Source organism: Salvelinus sp. IW2-2015, linkage group LG20, assembly GCF_002910315.2.
Source record: "Salvelinus sp. IW2-2015 linkage group LG20, ASM291031v2, whole genome shotgun sequence".
NCBI lineage: Eukaryota > Metazoa > Chordata > Actinopteri > Salmoniformes > Salmonidae > Salvelinus > Salvelinus sp. IW2-2015.
Window position 1 is genome coordinate 63,533,430 of NC_036860.1, and position 9,183 is coordinate 63,542,612.

General features: G+C 42.9%; 1 protein-coding gene across 1 annotated transcript in view; it reads left to right on the forward strand.

The window, feature by feature from the left end:
• Positions 1–303: 303 nt before the first annotated feature.
• The window catches only part of LOC139029548 (rab GTPase-activating protein 1-like), a 35,801-nt gene continuing 26,921 nt past the window's right edge, over positions 304–9,183 (forward strand). The window contains exon 1 of the mRNA XM_070449766.1: positions 304–575. The gene's annotated coding sequence lies outside the window, so the exon portion shown is untranslated. The remainder of the gene's footprint in view (positions 576–9,183) is intronic.

The window sequence follows — 9,183 nt, forward strand, 5'->3', positions numbered from 1 at the left end:
CTACCTGTATTTGACATTGTATTGTTATTTCGCAGAACACTAGATGGTTTCATTTTATTTTATTATTTTTGTAAAATAAATGTTTTTATGTGAATAATATTTTTATTCAGCAGACCCCAGTTTGGGAATACCTGATTGTAGATAACGTTTAATTGGGTTTGGGGGGAGGGTGGAGGGTGTGGTAGAAGTTGATTGATCGTACATTCCAACACAGTAGGTGGCGRCAAGAAGAACCATATGTTCATCATCCACATTTTCTGGTGATGCACTGTCTGATCTTCACCACATGTTCACGGGGCCATTACTGGTATGCCTGAATCCTATGCAGAATACTTATTTGACACTTCATTYGATTTTTCTCAGACACTCAGTGCCTCTTAATTTTCTCAAATAGACTTAAAAAAATAATATTTTGCACGGCTACACTTTGACAACTAGGGCATTGTACTGCGCATGCGCTGTTACCGTGGGGTTTGGGTTCTGTTTACAGAAAGAATGGTGTTGCAGAAGTAGCAAGCTAACTTGTGMAATGTTATGTCAACCGTCTTTGGAATAAAACACAATTGTGGACACAGGTAAGATATTCGACACTTACATGCATATTTGTTTTCAATAAWTATGTTGTCTCCTTTGAACAGGATAATTTGAAGCTAATGCGTCTGTTGTTAGATTGCTAGCTCCGACAGTGCAGTGGGCTGCTGGACGAACGTCAACGTTCAAGGCTTGTGCATCACTATGAAGGCCAAGTTTTGCGAAAGGATTTATCACAGATTTTGTTATATTTGGTTTTATGTCCAAACTAGACAGTAGCTAGTCAGTAACGTTAGCTAGTTAGATATATAACGTTAGTGTTCTTTCAATTTAAGTTGGCTGGAGAAAGCAGTTAGGTAGCTAACGCGTTAGTTAGGCTAGCGGGGCTATCTGCTAACTAGAGGTAATGCTGGTTATTTTTCTCGGTAACTATCTATCTACGTTAGCTAGTTAACTTAGCTCTACCCAGGCAGCTACTGTACAGTATATTGCACTCAATCGTGTGTTAGATGGGCGTTTAGGTAACGTTATTTGTTTGCAGATCAAATAATCGTGYTAACCTTACGTTAGCGTTATTTACAAATGAAGGGGACTAAAAAGATAGCTACGTTAGCTAGTTGCTTGGTATTAAATTCCATAATCGGCATTGGCAGATGAATAGTTTGCCAGCTAGCTGGTGGCCCCCTGATGACTAACAAATTACATCAGGGTACCCGCATAGCGGTAGTCATGGCAACGTAGCCAGACCAGGTGAGCTTTGTTCACTCATCTGAAATACAAGCAGCAGTCGACAAAACAACTATGCAGCTTGTCACGCACCCTCCTCCCCATTATCCTGAACTATATTCAAATATTTGCATATAAACCTGCTTCGGGAGCCCCAGTGGAGGAAAGCTCTGTCCTAAAGTTGTATTTGATCAGTGTTTGGTGGAGTTGTTGTTGACAGTGTGCAGGTGTTTTGAATTCTATACCAGGCTGCAGAATTTCAGTAATTTTCCTTTGTGCAAATTAATATCTGGCCATGTAGCCTTGAATTGTGTTACTTCAGGTATAGATAAGCCTTACTGTTGTTGCATTGTTACCCCCTTGTCCAGTCAGCCTGGCAGTGGCATCTGTTGACAGCCAGGCATGGACAAGAGTCAGGTCATGACAGGACAAGGCTTTTCCCCAGAGAACTTTCACAGGTGGTACTCGGTGCAAATTGTACCTGCTGAACAAGGTAGTCAGGTGTTCGCCTGCAGGATGTCACCTGTGTGGATATAAGACACCTGTCCTTGTTCTCTATGCAGACAGACACATGGTGTGTGTACTGTTACTGTACCCCTGAAGTAGCTGAGCACACCACCTGGTCTTTCAGCTATGGGAAGGGAGTTTCASTGTCAGTGTTGGCATGTGCTGTTCATTGATTGATTGTATTATGCAACCTTTCTTACAAGGAAAGGGTGTAGGCCAGACCAACACACAGATATGAGTAGAGATCTTCATGCCGTTTCTCAGTCTTCCACTTCCACATAATACAGTTTAGTAGCTTATGATGGGGAACTGTGTGTGTAGGATCCCTTTATGAATAGCCAGAAGTCACCCTAAGCCAGTCAAGCTTGTGCATGTGGCTGAGTTCTCTAGGTTCAAAATGAGATGGTTATCATTACCGGCACAATGTGATTCAGTGACTGTCACAGTCTCTCTCTGCCTCTCTCTTTCTCTCCCCCTCYTCTCTTTCTTTTGTGCACTGCCACTCGTGACTTGACTGTCCCAAGCTCAACTGTAACCCCGGTGTCTCTCTCTGTCTGTGTCTCTCTCGTTTTCTTTTTCTCACTGCCTTTGAAATCACTGCTGTAAATGTGGTTGAAACTAGCGGATATGCAAGCCTGACTGCTCACAGTCCCAGTCCCTGTCTTCCTCTAGTGAGATGAGAGGCACTTAGAGGAGGAGAGCTCAGCTGGCCTGGCAGGCCTTAAAGCAGCCAGTTCAACTGTAGGGAGAGCGACAGACAAGGGCACAAAGAGATAAGAGTCCCCCTGCAGCGCCGGGACTGAAGACACAGCTGACGACTGTTGAAAGGCTGTGGCAGCTGATTAGCCGAACTCTAGTAACCAAACTACTCCAGCAGCTGAACAGTGAGCAAAGCAGACCCTAGCCTAACTTCTCGAATACACTGACTGATGACCACTGAGAGGCTTTATTAACAGCCCAGCCAGTCATTTTTGTCAATATGTTGAACATCTAGAAATGTTAACATGGTCTCTCTGAAGGGATAGATAGATGGTGTTGTCATGGTGAGATACAGCTGACATGACAACAGCTAAGCCTACAGAACAGAAGACAGAAACTGGTTGTTGATGCATCAGCTTGGCAATCAGAATAACCCCCATTTGCTTTCTTCCCATATATGGATTCGAGAGTGAGACGGAGAGAGAGAGAGAGAGATAGATGTAGAGGAGAGATGGGGAGAGAGAGATAGATGTAGAGGAGAGACAGAGGGAAGAGACAGAGAGAGAGAGATAGATGTATGGGAGAGACGGAGGGAAGAGACAGAGAGAGAGATAGATGTAGGGGAGAGACAGAGGGAAGAGACAGAGAGAGAGAATAGATGTGGGGAGAGACGAAGGGAAGAGAGATAGATGTAGGGAAGGAGACAGAGGAGAGAGAACAGACAGAGAGAGAGATGTAGGGGAGAGACAGAGAGAGAGAGGTAGATGTAGGGGAGAGACGGAGGAAGAGATAGATGTAGGGGAGAGACAGAGGGAAGAGACAGAGAGAGAGAGAGAGATAGATGTAGGGGAGAGACGAAGGAAGAGAGATAGATGTAGGGGAGAGACGGAGGGAAGAGACAGAGAGAGAGAGAGATAGATGTGGGAGAGACGGAGGGAAGAGACAGAGAGAGAGAGATAGATGTAGGGGAGAGACGAAGGGAAGAGAGGATAGATGTAGGGAGAGACGGAGGAAAGACAGAGAGAGAGAGATAGATGTAGGGAGAGACGGAGGGAAGAGAGATAGAGAGAGAGATAGATGTAGGGGAGAGACGGAGGGAAGAGACAGAGAGAGAGGTAGATGTAGGGGAGAGACGGAGGGAAGAGAGAGAGAGATAGATGTAGGGGAGAGACAGGGGGAAGAGACAGAGAGAGAGATAGATGTAGGGGAGAGACGAAGGGAGGAAACATCAGCAGCTTGTTTCAGTTCAGAGAGGGAGAGGGAGAGGGAAAGCCTTGACAAAACAGCCTTTATAAGGAGCTGGGAGCAGGGGAACAGAGCAGGGTGTCAGGGTGTGAGACACCAACATGAAACAACATCTTCTTGTGTAAATGTGTCAGTGCAACTATTAAAGTGGTTTGTTTTTTCAGTTTCAGCCAGTGTATCGTGTGTTCCAGTCTGATTGTCCGTTCATGCATGTGACTGTCTAACTGTCCCATACTTGGACCCCAGGAAGAGTAGCTGCTGCTCCTGTAAAAGCTAATGGGGATTTTAATAAACAAACATATACTGTGTGTGTTGAATTTCTGCCTGGGTGCATCTACAATATCTCCACAGATATTTCACCCGATGTATAAGTGTGAAGCAYCCGGTTGGCGTTTCCACTCACTACCAGATATGGTGATGAGGAAGCCCAGTATCCGGCAGTGGGAGAAGATGGAGCCAGATGGATTTCACCCAAAGTGCCAGGATGAATTGAGTTATTGCACACGCACACTTTAGAGTAGGCGTTCCCTAATGGAAATATGCAATTAAATGCTAGAATGCGCCAATAGGATCTCACTAGCTTGTGCTTGGCTCTGCCCACCTCCTTGTTTGTTCTGCCCACTTTGATTAATTTGCTCCGATTGGAAACGACAGGATCTGGTCTATTTTGGGTTAGTTATTAAAATCTTTGGCATCTCTGTGTCTATGTGTGTGACTTGAAAAGAATTAGGCACCGAGCCACTTTGTGTTCATTTTGAAGGAAGTGTTGTCAGTGTCTATGATGTAACAATGTGGTTGGTGAGTGGTGGTTATGCCTAGAGCCTTGTGTCCGAGACAATCATGTCACATGACTTGTGACGARCTGTTCCCTTGTTCTTTTTATATCAGATGGTCCAGCACYATCCTCAGACAATTGCTTTCATTGTTGGTGTAATTCTCAATTCTGGAAAGGCTCATAATAAAGGTTAAAAGTGAGGTCATGATGGCCCTAAAATGCCATATGACCAGCCCCCTAGCTGTCCTAGAAAACCAAAGCTGCATCACATTTGGCTAAATTCAAGAAAGGAGTCTCAACAGCTCAGAATAAAAACCCCAACCATGCTTTACTTTCATGCATTTTTGAACTAGTCACCTGTTGAATCCAGAATGATGGTTTGTGCTGTTTGTGCCGTCATTCGGTTGAAGTACTTTGCATCTGCACTGTTCTTTCAGTAAATGTGTTTTTGTGGAAATTGTTCAATGTAGTCCTTGTGCACAGAGTTATATGGTTGGTTTAACTTTGCAATCATTGTTTTTTTGTTTGWCATACATTTTAAAGTCTGTGTCACTCTGTTACTGTGGAATTGCCCCCTGTTGGATTTGAGTGTGTTATTGACATACTGTAAAGCACCTAGCCGTTGTCTTTGTGTGAACTGAACTCTTTTTAATTCCTCCATTATTGGGAAGGATCCAAGTATAGCTTGCTGTTTGGTTCCTGACCCTCCGCCAAAACCTTCTGGTGCGCTTTTCTTCCTGTTACATCCCTTCTCTTTCTCTGCTCTGTTTCCCTCCATTCTCCTTTTCCTTTACGTGTAGCTGGCATCTCTCTACCTCCTCCCCTCTTCCTGCTAGAGAAATCAGCAGGCATGTTAACCTGGCAGGCTGTGTGAGAAAAGGCTCCTTTCAAACATCACATGGCTTTCATTAGGCCTTCATTTGCTACCAGACTCAGAGGAATCAAATGGTGGGTCAGTTCCCTGGGGATCTTTGAAAGTGGTACTTAAGTTGTGTGACTTACATATTTCCCAGCAAATTAGCATGTAGGCCTAGTGTTTGAATATATTTGGGGCAATAATTCCTTGCTGGTCAAGTAAATATTAGTATTGGTTAGCGTAGGTATTACAGTCACAGCCCTGTTGTGATGGGGTGTCAGAGGGATCATGTGATGGGGTGTTAAAAATGAATTCTATAATAATATAGGACAAAACACACACCACGACAAGAGAGACAACACTACATAAAGAGAGACCTAAGATGACAACACAGCCTGGTAGCAACACAACATGACAATAACATGATAGCAACACATGGCAGCAGCACAACATTGTAGCAGCACAAAACGTGGTACAAACATGGTTGGGCACAGACAACACTACAAATGGCAAGAAGGTAGAGACACCAATACATCACGTAAGTGACGGACCGCAGTCTGGACCCAGAACCGGATCAATACGGACCGCGGTCCGGACCCAGAACCGGATCAATACGGACCGCGGTCCGGACCCAGAACCGGATCAATACGGACTGCGGGTCCCGACTTAAAAATAATTAAACTTTTTTTTTTAGGAACTCATTCAGGCTTTCAACTTTCTGCTGTTGAGTTGTAATAGTAGAATGCAAAAGGTGCAATTTGTAAATGTTGTTGTGCCCTGGCAGTTTTCACTGACTGACCTTAGAGAGCACACATACAGTCAAACGTTTAGAACACCTACTCATTCAAGGGTTTTTCTTTATTTTTACTATTTTCTACATTATTGAATAATAGTGAAGACATCAATACTGAAATAACACATGGAATCATGTAGTAACCAAAAAGATGTCAAACAATCCAAATATATTTTATATTTGAGATTWAAAAATATATAAAAATGACCTTTTATATAACTAGGCAAGTCAGTTAAGAACAAATTCTTATTTTCAATCTGCCTAGGAACAGTGGGTTAACTGCCTTGTTCAGGGGCAGAAYGACAGMTTTTTACCTTGTCAGCTCGGGGATTTGATCTAGCAACCTTCCGGTTACTGGCCCAACGCTCTAACCACTAGGCTACATGCTGCTCGAGATTCTTCAAAGTAGGAATGTTCCATTAGCAGGAAAACACCATGATCAAAAGTGACCGCAAAATGCAATTATGCATGTAATGCTTTTATTATAACGGTGCATTTTTATGGTGAAAATTATCTTCCCCAAACTTGAAACTCACACGCTGCTTATGAATGCCAGTTAGGCTCTACACCCCTTGTAAAGCGGATTAATGTGCTTAATTTTAAGAAGTTATTTTGCCACTTTAGTTGTGATACAAACCTTATTAAAACATATAGGCCTATGGGCTAGGCTACATGAGGTGTGGTGATACAAACCTTATTAAAACATATAGGACTATGGGCTAGGCTAAATGAGGTGGTGTGACTAACCTTATTAAAACATATAGGCCTATGGGCTAGGCTACATGAGGTGTGTGACTAACCTTATTAAAACATATAGGACTATGGGCTAGGCTACATGAGGTGTGTGACTAACCTTATTAAAACATATAGGCCTATGGGCTAGGCTACATGAGGTGTGTGACTAACCTTATTAAAACATATAGGCCTATGGGCTAGGCTACATGAGGTGTGATACAAACCTTATAAAACATATAGGCCTATGGGCTAGGCTACATGAGGTGTGATACTAACCTTATTAAAACATATAGGCCTATGGGCTAGGCTACATGAGGTGTGTGACTAACCTTATTAAAACATTAGGCCTATGGGCTAGGCTACATGAGGTGTGATACAAACCTTATTAAAACATATAGGCCTATGGGCTAGGCTACATGAGGTGTGATACTAACCTTATTAAAACATATAGGCCTATGGGCTAGGCTACATGAGGTGTGTGACTAACCTTATTAAAAACATATAGGCCTATGGGCTAGGCTACATGAGGTGTGTGACTAACCTTATTAAAACATATAGGCCTATGGGTAGGCTACATGAGGTGTGTGACTAACCTTATTAAAACATATAGGCCTATGGGCTAGGCTACATGAGGTGTGTGACTAACCTATTAAAACATATAGGCCTATGGGCTAGGCTACATGAGGTGTGTGACTAACCTTATTAAAACATATAGGCCTATGGGCTAGGCTACATGAGGGGTGTGACTAACCTTATTAAAACATATAGGCCTATGGGCTAGACTACATGAGGTGTGTGACTAACCTTATTAAAACATAGGCCTATGGGCTAGGCTACATGAGGTGTGTGACTAACCTTATTAAAAACATATAGGCCTTGGGCTAGGCTACATGAGGTGTGTGACTAACCTTATTAAAACACTAGGCCTATGGGCTAGGCTACATGAGGTGTGTGACTAACCTTATTAAAACATATAGGCCTATGGGCTAGGCTACATGAGGTGTGTGACTAACCTTATTAAAACATATTGGCCTATGGGCTAGGCTACATGAGGTGTGTGACTAACCTTATTAAAACATATAGGCCTATGGGCTAGGCTACATGAGGTGTGATACAAACCTTATTAAAACATATAGGACTATGGGCTAGGCTACATGAGGTGTGTGACTAACCTTATTAAAACATATAGGCCTATGGGCTAGGCTACATGAGGTGTGTGACTAACCTTATTAAAACATATAGGCCTATGGGCTAGGCTACATGAGGGTGATACAAACCTTATTAAAACATATAGGCCTATGGGCTAGGCTACATGAGGTGTGATACTAACCTTATTAAAACATATAGGCCTATGGGCTAGGCTACATGAGGTGTGTGACTAACCTTATTAAAACATATAGGCCTATGGCTAGGCTACATGAGGTGTGATACAACCTTATTAAAACATATAGGCCTATGGGGCTAGGCTACATGAGGTGTGATACTAACCTTATTAAAACATATAGGCCTATGGGCTAGGCTACATGAGGTGTGTGACTAACCTTATTAAAACATATAGGCCTATGGGCTAGCTACATGAGGTGTGTGACTAACCTTATTAAAAACATATAGGCCTATGGGCTAGGCTACATGAGGTGTGTGACTAACCTTATTAAAACATATAGGCCTATGGGCTAGGCTACATGAGGTGTGTGACTAACCTTATTAAAACACATAGGCCTATGGGCTAGGCTACATGAGGTGTGTGACTAACCTTATTAAAACATATAGGCCTATGGGCTAGGCTACATGAGGTGTGTGACTAACCTTATTAAAACATATAGGCCTATGGGCTAGACTACATGAGGTGTGTGACTAACCTTATTAAAACACATAGGCCTATGGGCTAGGCTACATGAGGTGTGTGACTAACCTTATTAAAACATATAGGCCTATGGGCTAGGCTACATGAGGTGTGTGACTAACCTTATTAAAACACATAGGCCTATGGGCTAGGCTACATGAGGTGTGTGACTAACCTTATTAAAACATATAGGCCTATGGGCTAGGCTACATGAGGTGTGTGACTAACCTTATTAAAACATATTGGCCTATGGGCTAGGCTACATGAGGTGTGTGACTAACCTTATTAAAAACATATAGGCCTATGGGCTAGGCTACATGAGGTGTGTGACTAACCTTATTAAAACATATAGGCCTATGGGCTAGGCTACATGAGGTGTGTGACTAACCTTATTAAAACATATAGGCCTATGGGCTAGGCTACATGAGGTGTGTGACTAACCTTATTAAAACATATAGGCCTATGGGCTAGGC